Source organism: Petaurus breviceps, unplaced genomic scaffold (genome assembly GCF_028583685.1).
Source record: "Petaurus breviceps papuanus isolate PSGF00001 unplaced genomic scaffold, PetGlider_PUasm1.0 91041, whole genome shotgun sequence".
Taxonomy (NCBI): Eukaryota; Metazoa; Chordata; class Mammalia; order Diprotodontia; family Petauridae; genus Petaurus; species Petaurus breviceps.
Window position 1 is genome coordinate 25,461,637 of NW_027187400.1, and position 11,560 is coordinate 25,473,196.

At 41.7% G+C, this 11,560-nt stretch overlaps 1 long non-coding RNA gene across 2 annotated transcripts; it reads right to left on the reverse strand.

Annotated features, from left to right (window-relative positions):
• Positions 1-203: 203 nt before the first annotated feature.
• Positions 204-10,578, reverse strand: LOC138154611 (uncharacterized). Of its 2 annotated transcripts, none has more exons than XR_011166639.1 (3): positions 10,333-10,578; positions 2,151-2,316; positions 204-1,560 (listed from the first exon to the last, which is right to left on the reverse strand). It is a non-coding gene; the product is annotated as an uncharacterized lncRNA (long non-coding RNA). The 2 variants fall into 2 exon arrangements; XR_011166640.1 differs by having other exon boundaries at positions 2,151-2,263; positions 10,333-10,569.
• Between the last annotated feature and the right edge of the window lie 982 nt (positions 10,579-11,560).

The following is an 11,560-nucleotide window of genomic DNA, read 5'->3' on the forward strand; positions in this document are numbered from 1 at the left end:
GAACTCAAAATCTTATGGAAGTGAATGTTGAAAACTAAAAAATAAATAAGTTAAATTTAAAAAAAGAAATGATGAAAGAGATGGTTTCAGAAAAACCTGGGAAGATTTGTATGAACTGTTACTGAGTGAAGAGAGCAGAACCAGGAGAACAATTTTTATAATGACAACATTATAAAACTGAACAATTCTTAAAAATTTAAGAATTCTCATTAATGAGTAACTTTATTTCAGAAGATAGATAAAAAATAGTTCTTCCCCATCCTCACCCTCTATACACAGAGGTGATGGACAAATGGACGGAATACGTTTTGGATTGGATCAACGTGGGAATGTTTTGCATGGTTGTGATTATGTTATTCGGAAGTTCTGTATTTTTTTTCTTTCTTCCCCCTTTCCCTCCTTCCCTCTTTTCTTTCTTTCTTTGCACTACAGGGACAAAAAGTAATGCTAGAAAGGAGGATCTGGTCTTTAGAGAGGAAGGTCCTCTTGAGACCAAGACCTCCTTCCTTCCTTTCTTCTTTCTTTCTTCCTTCTTTTCTTTCCTCCCTCTCTTTTTCTTTTTTCCTTCCTTCTTTTTGCTTTTTTCTTTCTTCCCTCCCTCTCTTTGTTTCTTTTTTCCTTCCTTTCTTTCTTTCCTTCTCCTGCCTATTTCCAGTAGGTGGGAAGAAGTAGGAGAAAAAATAGAATGAATTCTAGATAATTGAAAATAATAAAATTTTATTAAATTTTAAAAAATCATAGTTGAAGGGAATACTAAATTTCAGTTAGGGGTTAGTAAAAATAAAGGTGTAATTTTTCCCCAACCAAGTTCAAAGACCTTCTGAAATCTATTCCCAGATTCCTTGAGGGTCTATGCATAGAAAATCTCTAAAGTGCCTCTCATTCTACATCTATAATCCTATGAGCTCTTTTGGCCTTTCTTCATCTGTAAAATGGGGAGAAGCTTTGGGTGAGATCATCTTTAAGACCTCTTTGAGCTCTGCATTCCATAAGTCAGTACTTATGTGGATTGCCCCTTAGAATTCGTTCCCTTGGGTTTATACAACCAGCTGTGCCTTTTGTAGACTTAGTCCCCAGTATTGGGACCTCCTAAGGCAAGAAACCTGCTAAATTAACTCATGTTGGGACATCACCTGACCCTTCTTGTGCCATTTTCTTTATCTGTAAATGGGATTCATAATACCTGCCCAACTTACTCCATGGGATTTTTGTTAAGGATAAAACAAGAGAATGAATGTGAAAATACCTTGAAGATTTCGAGATACCCTGTAAATGCAGGATGTTCCTATTCTTCCTAATACAGGAGAGCTGGGGAACTGGGCTAGGTTTTCAAGGTTTCAAGTCCATGATCCTTCCAGCTTTGTTGAATGAGCACTTTCTTGATTGGGTGGTCTGACTGAATTCAAAGCATTTCTTTAGCATCCACAGAGTGCAAGGGGAGAGGCAGCCTGGCATCACAGAGGTAGGCCAATCTCAGTCACAGAATACCTCTAGACCTGGATCTGAAGGGGTCCTCAGGGGCCATGGAGTCCAACTCCATTATTTCACAGGTGGAGAAACCTAGGCAAAGGGAGATTAAGGAAATCACCAGGAAGTAAGCATCAGAGGCAGGATTCAAGTCCAGATCCTCTGATTCTATACTTGGGGTTTTTCCCTCTATATCATTTTCCTCCCCAAAAGAAAGTCCTCGATTCAGGTCTGACTCTTTCTACTTGTAGGACCTTGGGCAAGCTATTTAATCCCATGAATCCCCATTTATTGACTGTGTGACTCTGGGCAAATCACCTAACCCTGTTTGCCTCAGTTTCCTCATCTGTAAAATGAGCTGGAGAAGGAAATGACAAATCACTCTATTATCTCTGCCCAGAAAAACCCAAGAAGACAGTCAGACACACCTGAAGATGACTGAACAAAAACAAAGTGTTCCTAGCTCTTCATCTATAAGCCTATAGTCCTAATAGCATATCTTATTATTTAAAGTGCTTCAGAAACCACAAAATGTTGTGTGAATGCTATACTCTGTCTTACAGAGTATTGATTATTCAGAACGGAACAATCAGGACAGCAACTAATTTTAGTGAACCTGGAACCACAGGATTAAATAAATTTTTCAAACTGATGTACATCAGGTATGAAACAGTGCCACCTACCGACCACAGGTGATAGTGGAGACCATCTCTATTAGAAATTGCAAATATTTCCCAGTTAAAGATGATGAAAAGAGTAAAGTTTCTTCAGACGAAGATGTGAAGCCAGGTAAATCCTGATAGGAGAAAAATCCATACGGTTGATGAAGTCAACAGCCATAGGGGAGATCTGGAGGGCAGGAATGTAGCTTGAAATTCCTCCAAAATAGCATTAATACTATAACTCTAGGCTAGGAGATAAACTGGCTACTAGCTTACCACTTTCTTCACCAAAATTTTGAACTCAAGACTGAGAGATTTTCCAACACATCATTTTCTTCCACTTTATTACAAAAGGTCTTGAAAATACTATATATGAAAACCCCCAAAGTCAGGAAGAATAGGGTCAGAGATTTCTGAGCTAGAGACGACATAGGGATCATCTTGTCCAGTCCCTGGTTTTATAGATAACCGAGGACCAGAGACATTGTTAGACGTGCCCAAGTTTCACACAGTGCTAGTAAAGCAGCAGAGTTGGTACTTGGACTCATACTCTCAGAGGAAACAAGGAAAAGTGGAAAGTGCCCTCAATCTGAGGTGAGAGGAAATCAGAGGACACGAGCTCCTATCTTAAATCAGCTTCTTATAACTCATGTGATCTTGGACAAGCCACTCACTACCTCTAGACCTCATTTCTTCATCTGTAAAATGAAGGGGTTGGACTCAGTGGCCTCTAAGATACCTTTCAACTCTGAATCAATGGTCCTATAACCCCAAGTCCAGAGTTCCTCCCATGAGACCATTTTACAAATATTTGTTTTATGACCAACTTTTCTGGAACACATCTATTCCTCAAAAATAGAGACAGTTGTGCTTAAGTGGAAGAAATTTAACTCCTAAGTAAAAACTTCTGGAAGGGATGGATCCCTACCCTTTATAAATGGTAGAATGGATGGAACTTAATTGAACAACTATCTTCCTCCTTTCTTGGCATCTCCTCAGCCACCCCCTATAATTCTTCCTCAGATTCTTCCTGCTTACAAGAGCCCTTTCCTGACCTACCACCCACCCCACAGTGGTCTTTGTCTCTTGAGATGACTTTTGTTTCTTTACATTTACCTATCTGGATCAAAGACCTTGGTCAGATCAATGAACATTGTATACAGACCTCTGTTCTTCTCCTAGCATTTCTTCTGGAGTTGTCCAGCAGCAAACACCATATCAATCATTTCTCCTTTTCTGAAGACACACATCAGGTAGATGAACATCTTCCAAATGAAGAATCAGCCTATTAAGGAAGATTCTAGCAAGAATCTTGCCAGTAATGATTAAGAGAGACATCCACCTGCAACAGGACAACCTATTTCCTCTATCTTTATCAAGATAACAATGGAGACCTCCTCGAATTTCTGGGGGATAACTTCCTCTTGCCATATAACCCAGAAAATTTCAGTCAGCTTTTGTTTGGGCAATAGACTGCTGCCTTGTAAATCTCAACTGACAGGATCAGTATCATGTGCTTTGCTGCATGAGAGGAACCTAATGGCATTCATAACTTCTTCAGTTGGAAGTTTGGCTAGAGAGGGATTGACTTCAACCGGAGGTATCAGGTCAATGGCTTCAGCATTGATTGATGACAGTCTGGGTTTTTTTTGTTTGTTTTTGTTTTTTGCTTTTTGGAGGGCAATTGGGGTTAAGTGACTTGCCCAAGGTCACATGGCTAGTTTGTGTGTGTGTGTGTGTGTGTGTGTGTGTGTGTGTGTGTGTGAAGTGTCTGAGGCCGTATCCGAACCCAGGTCCTCCTGACTCCAGGGCTGGTGCTCTACTCACTGTGCCACCTAGCCACTCCCAATAATGGTCTGTTGAGAGTACTATACACGTGTTCAAGCCATCTCTTTAAGATCATGTTTTTATCATTAATCAATGTGGCTCCATCGGCACTGAGTGATTGAGAAGCTCTGTAGAGCTCTGACCCATAAATAGCCTTCAGGGCATCATAACAGCACTTTGGATTGTTACTATCAGCCTAAAACTAATCTCATCTACCTTTTTATTGAACCAAGAATCCTGTATCTCCATAAACTTTGTTTGCACTTTACTTTTAATGGAGCTAAACACTGTCTTCTTAGAGACAGATGAACTATTCTGCCAATAAACCATGTAGAGTTCTTGTTTTTCATTTGTCAGCTTCTGAATTTCCCCATCATTTTTGTCAAACCAGTGTTGATGTTTGCAAATGTTCTGGCCCAGATGGGTAAATGTAATGCTGTATAACAGATCTCTGAAAGCTGGCCACTGCTTTTCTGCCCCATGTTTATGTTAGCAATAAACTGTTCACACTTGGAGAAGTGCTCTAATCTGTTGACATTAAGTCTTCAGGTAATTATCTTGCTTGCTTTTGTTAAATGCAAATGTTTAACTTGGAAAGGATAAGTCTATGATCAGTCCAGCAATTTGTGCCACACATGTCTTGATCAGCTTCACCTCCTGTCTATCTCTTCTCCTTACAATCACATAGTCTATTAAATTCCAGTGTTTGCTGTGAGGGTACATCCATGAAATTTTATTATTTAGGTAAACAGAAGACAGTGTGGGTGATGAGAATTTCATGTGATACACAAATCTTCAATAGTAAGTGGTGGTTGCTGTTGCTGCTTCTGACTCCATTCCTCCCAAGGACTCCTGCCATCTCCAAAAGTCTGTACCTACTCTGGCATTAAAGTCACCCAGAATTATAAGCTTGTCTTCTTTTGTTACATTGATGATGAAGGTCTCCAGGTTTTCATAAAATTTTTCTTTGACCTCATCAGGGTTTGTCATGGTAAGAGCATATCCCCTGATGATGGTGGCATGGTGTTTTCCTGCAAGTGGCAATCACATTGTCATGAGCCTGTTGTTAACTCCTTTTTGGAGGCATACAAGTTTGTTGACTAGATTAGTTTGGATTGCAAAACCTACTCTATCTTCACAGCACTCCCAATCACTGTGGCCATTCCAGAAAAACATGTATCCGACTTCGGCTTCAGTAAACTGGCCTTCATTTGCCAGTCTTATTTTACCCAGGTCTGCTATTTGAATATGATACCTGCTGAGTTCTCTTGCAACAAGAATTGTTCATCTTTAGGACTACGGGATTTTTTGTTGCCAATAAGTGTACACACATTCTATGTACCAATAGTGCATGGAATCATCTTTGTAGAAGTTTTTGTATATTTTTTTGTGTTCTGACCATAGGGTGGTATCCCTAGCTGCTGTAATAAGCAGGCCAGGGTTGAGTAAAGCAGACAATTTCTAGGGCACCTTTTCTAGTCCCTTCCTGATGCCAGGAGGTAAGCAGTGTGGTCCTTAAAAGAAGCTCCTCAGACACCACAGGCTGCTGGATCCCATTGCTACTTCCAGGAGAACTACCAGGAGCAGAACAGAGGTTTTTACACATATGTCAACCTGACCAAGGCCTTTGATACTATCAGTCATAAGAACTTGTGAAAAACTATGGGAAAATTTTGTTGCCCATCAGTATAGTACATCAGTTCCATGATCCCGGGTTCTGGATAGTGGACAATACTTTCACAATTTCTTTTTTTTTTAAAAGCAATTGGGGTTAAGTAACTTGCTCAAGGTTACATGCCCAGTTATTTTGTGTGGGTACCAAGTATCTGAGGTCGGAATCGATCCCGGGTCTCCCAAAGCCGGGGCCAGCGCTCTTACTCACTGCACCACCTGGCAGCCCCCTCTCACACTTTCTTAGTCATCAGTGAAGTGAAGCAGGGCTGTGTGCCTGCTCCCATGCTTTTAAACATGATGTTTTCTGCAATGTTGTCAGATGCCTTCAATGAGGATGAAAACAGCATCAAGGTCAACTAATGGTAAATTAAGTTGCAAAGGCTACAATCCAAGACTAAAGTGGAGGGAGAGTTGGTGCATGATTTTTTGTTTGCAGATGATTATGCACTCAATGCAGCCTCTGAAGCTGAGATGCAACAAAGTATGGATCAATTCTCAGCTGCTTGTGCTAATTTTGGCCTAAAAATTAACGTTAAGGAAACAGAGGTTCTCCACAAGCCAGCACTACACCATGCATACATGGAACCATCAGTTACAGCAAATGAAGAGATTTTGAATACGTGGAAAAGTTCACTTATCTTTGCAGGATACTTTCCAGGGATGATAATGAGGTTGACACCTGATTGCCAGAATTAGCTCAGTGATTGGGAGGTTCCAAAAGAAAGTGTGGGAGAGAAGAGGTATTAGATTGACTACCAAACTGAAGGTCTCCAGAGCTGTTGTGCTGACCTCATCATATGCCTGTGAAAGTTGGACAATCTATTAGTGTCATGCCAGGAAACAGAATCACTTCCACTTGAACTATCTTAAGATTCTGAAGATTACCTGGCAGGATAAGGTACCAGACACTGAGGTTCTTTCTCAAATTAAACTGCCAAGCATTCAAACTCTGCTTCAGAGAGCACAACTCCTATGGGCTGGCCACATTGTTGGAATGCCGAACATATGTATGCCTAAAAGACTGTTTTGTGGAGAACTCACACAAGGCAAGAGCTCATATGGTGGTCAGAGGAAGCGATACAAGGACATTCTCAGTGTCTCTCTGCAGAACCTTGGAATTGATTTGGAAACATGGGAGACGCCGGCACAAGACCACCCAGCATGCCATGCCCAAATCAGAGAAGGTGCCGTACTCTATGAGCGAGTCAGACAGTAGATCAAAAGAAACATGAGATGGGCAAATTTAGAGCCATCTCCCCCCCCCTGAAATGTTCACATGGACTGTTTGTGCCCAACCTGTGGTAGAGCCTTCTGAACTTGTATTGGTCACAGTTGGTCACTCTATACCTTGACCCCAATATAGTGATGTCATTGAGATCCTCTTTGAGCATGAAGGACAACAACCAATCACTTATCTCTATTTAAGATGGTTACATGCCCACATGCCAAGAAGGTGACACTCTTGAGGACAGGGACTGTTTTAGTTTTATCTTTGTATACCCAGGGACTAGCTCAGTGCCTTATGGATGGTGGGTTGCTTAATAGGTGTTTGTTGAACTGAATTGAGCATGAGGTCGCTCCATTCACTAGAAAACTGTACTGAGTTCAGTCATGTATTCAGTCTCTCTAGGGGAGTCGATCTATTCTTTTGTCATGGACTATATTCTCTCTAAGCCTGGTCTTACAAATATAAATTGTGAATGAGGGCAGGAGAACAGGTTAACACCAATTCAGCACCATGGCCAGAAGGTACATACATCACAAATCTGAGATCCTTTGGATGGTGTCGTCTTCAAAGAGCATTGAGATCCTGCCTCATGAAGGTCGGTTGAATTGAACTGGGAATGTTCAACTCAACTTGAAGTGCTCATTAAGCACCTACTTTGTACACAAAGACAAAAAATGGTCCCCTGCCATCAAGAAGCTTACCTTCTGCCAAAACAACAACAACAAACAAGGGAGACATGACAGCTGTCTTCCAGTATTTAAAGGGCTATCAAGGAGGAAAGGTATTACTTATTCTGCCCGGCCTCAGAGGACATAACTAAGAGTAGTTGGTGCATGGTGCAAAATGGCAAATTTAGGCTGGATCTAGGTGAATCTTCCCAAATGGAATGGGCCACCTTGGGAGTTAGTAGGTTCTCCTTTACTAGAGGTCTTCAAGTGAAGACTGAATGGTCATTTATTGGGAATGTTCAGAAGGGATTCTTAGTCAGGCATAGTTTAGATTGCATGACCTCTCCTGATTCTGGGATGCTGAGATTCAACAATTCTCAGAGCTTCATAACCCAAAGACAGAGTCATGGCTAGTAGCTGAGGCACCATGGTATACTATAGTGGAAGATCACTAGGCTTACCATCAGAAAGATGTGGGATTAAAATCCCACCTCAGACACTTACTAACTATGTGACCATAGGCATTTCAATTTTTAAAAAATATCCATGCCTCAGTTTCCCCATCTGTAAAACAAAGGGGTTCAACCCTATTTCTTGGAAGGTCCCTTCCAGTTCCAAGACTATGATCCTATGAATTTTTGCACCTGGGGAAAGAGAGACACTTCTGGGAAAGAACACCTTACCTCGGGTACAGGCCACAGTGGGGAGGTGGCATCAGGTAGCTTCCCGTCTTAATGATTATTTAGTTAACTAGGTGCTAAGCAGAGTTGTTTCTCTCTACCAAGGACTGCAAGTGCTTATTATCAAAGTATCATAAATTCTGGGCTAGAAGAGACCTTAGGGATCATCTAGTCCCATCCCCTCATTTCTCAGATGAGGAAAGTGAGGCCAAATGAGAGTGACTTGTCCAATGTCACACAGCTAAGAAGTAGCATAACTTGTATTCCTCTAAATTTCAGCACCCTGGGAGAAAGTCCCAAGCACCCCACCCTAGTTACAGCCCTGACCAAGGAGTGCATATTTGGGCACTGTTTACTACTCTAAAAGAATGTCTCTGTACTGGGAGTGGTATTGATAGATTCTTCTATGAAAGAGAAACAGAAAGCTGACAAAAGGGGAAAAAATGAAGAATCACCAAAAGCAAATGCACATTACATCCATCTTTTGCTCTGCCCCCACTGGAAGGAGGAGCCTCTTTGCAAGGTATAGGAGGAGGAAATAGGGTCTGGGTATTATTTTCTAAAACACAGTAGCTAGAGCCCCAAGATCCTGAGTTAAGAAGACCTGAGTTCAAAATTTGACCTCAGATACTTAACAGCTATATGACATTGAGCAAGTCACTTAACTTTTGCCTGCCAAAGTTTCCTCATCTGTAAAGTGGGGATAATAACACCTACCTTCCAGGTTTGTTGTGAGGATTCAAGGAGATAAAATTTGTGAAGTGCTTGGCACTTAGTGAAAACTAAATAAAAGCTAGTTGTCATTTTTATTATCAAAACAGCTGAGAGCCCTCATCCTTCACTGTCACATGCCCCCAGAAAGCATCCAAATATCACATCCTCCTCTAGGGAGAGGTCATGGTCAGAACAGTCGGGAAAAAAAGGAACTCTGGGAGGAAGAAGCTTCGCCCTCTCTATCCAGTGATGGCAGAAGAGCCCAGTTGACTTCATCCATGAGTATATTTTCTTCAGAAAGATAACTTCTGTCATTCAGTGGGTACCCAGAGTCCCAACCTCCCTGGGCTGCCATGACAATCAATTGGTAAAGAACTTTGCTGATCTTAAAGTCTACAGAAATTCTATATTGTTGTTGTTTCTTCAACCAGATAGAAGCCTGAGGCAGACCAAAGGTAATGCATTGTCTCACTTGGTAGTTATCTAGGTCCTTGGCAATCGAGTCTCTGCCCTGTCTGATTATTAGCTGTGTGACCATGGGCAAATCAACCCCCCTCATCTATAAAATGAGGTTGGTACAGTGGAAAAGATTATTGGACTGCAGACCTGGTTTCCAAGGGCACTAAGTCTTGAAGAGACAATGTGGCAAAGTAGAAAGCATGCTAGATTTGGGTGGGGGATGTGGGTTCACATCTCACCTCTGACATTCACTGGTTGACAATCCCGAGGTGTCACTCCCCTCTCTGAACCTCAGTTTCCTCAGGGACAATAATACCTGACAATGTTGTTGGAAGGAGAGTATGTGCTTGGTTAATCTTAATACGTCATGAGAGCTGGCACTGATTTAGCGCCTCCTGGGTCCAGGAAGCATCTCATTCGAGCCTCACAGGAGGCAGATTGGGGTAAGTAGAGCTTGTACAAGTACGTAGAGCTTCATCCTCCCCATCTTCCAAGTAAGGAGACTCAGAAAGGGCAATGATTTGTCCAAGGTAACAGAACTAAGTAGCCCACATTTCCATAGCACTAAAAGGTTTACCCAACATTTCCCACAGAGGAGCTCTGTGCTGTTGAAGAGTATGAATGTTATCAACATTTCACAGGTGAGGAAAACTGAGGCAACAAGTGCTTACTGACTTGCTCAGAGCTACATGTGGTAGACCCAGGACTCAAGTCAGGATCTTAGGTCTAGAACTAGAGGGCATAGCAGAGGCCATTGAGCCCAACCTTCCTATTTTAGAGATGATGAAATTCAGACCCAATGTCACACAGGTAGGATGTGCACAGAGTCAGAATTTGAACTCGGGTCCTCTGCCTCCAAAGCCAGAATTCTTTCCACTACAATAACACAGTGCTCTGTATTTTCCCCACTGCCTCCAACAGGTACTACTTAATCATAAAATTGTGGTACTCACCTGTCTTGGGAAATCTTGACCACATTGGTGTCTGGATGCAGAGATTAGACAAGGAACCCAGAACCAGATTTATGTTCTCCCTCTCTCTTCATCACTTATATATTCTTTCCCCTAATTCCATTTGCCTTGTTGATGATGCAACATAAGTTGGAGTTATTGACCAATAGGGATTGATTGCAATCCACCGTGACAGCCAAACTCAACAGAACAGAACAGGGAGTTCTTATCTTCACCAGTGACTTCTTTCTCTTCCCTCCCTCCTGGCAGGAAGTTGGGGTTTTCCCAGTTCCCTAATGACCCCTCTCAGAGAACAACAGTTCAGAGACAGTCAAACTTCCTGAATGAAGAAAGGAATGGAACGGGTCACATGCTACTTTCAACCAGGACATTTTCAAATCAGCCATCCCAGGCCCTGAGCAAAGGGACAGCTTTTCTAGGTCATTCATCTCTAAAAGCCCTCAATGGACATTTAGGAAGACATCACCCCCAGACCCCCACCCCCACCCCTTCCTTTTCTGAGAGTCTTAGTTCTACAATGTTTTGCAGATTGTAAGATGCTATATGAATTTGAAATGACCATCATCATTACAGGTGCTGTTATCAAATCACCAAGCTTTTAAAAGGTGGTAGCATTTCCTACACTTAGCATTCATATTGATTCTATTTTCCAAGGATACTTCTAAACTTAATATTCGTCTGTTTCTACTGAGATTCTTTAGCAAACTCAGTTTCTTTTTTTATTTCATTTCCATTCAATTCACCAATTCAATTTTTGTTATTGTTTGGTCATTTTTTGTTGTTCAGTCATTTTTCAGTCATGTCCGACCCTCCATGACCCCATTTTGGGGTTTTCTTGGTAAACATACAGCAGTAGTTGGTCATTTCCTTCTCCAGCTCATTTTACAGATTGGGAAACTCAAGCAAACAGCGACTTGACCAAGGTCACACAGCTTGTAAGTGTCTGAGGCTGGATTTGAACTCAGGAAGATGAATCTTCCTGATTCTGAGCCCAGTGATCTATCCACTGCAACACCTAGCAGCCCTTCACCAATGCAACAGAATTTAAGTGACTACTCTGAGCCAGACACCATTAATGCATACAACAATACATAATAAATACAACAACCTTGGGAGGTAGGTGAGATTATTATCCCCATTTTACAAATAAGGAAACTGATGCATCAGTGAAGTGACTTGCCCAGGGTCTCACAGCTAGGAAATGTCTGGT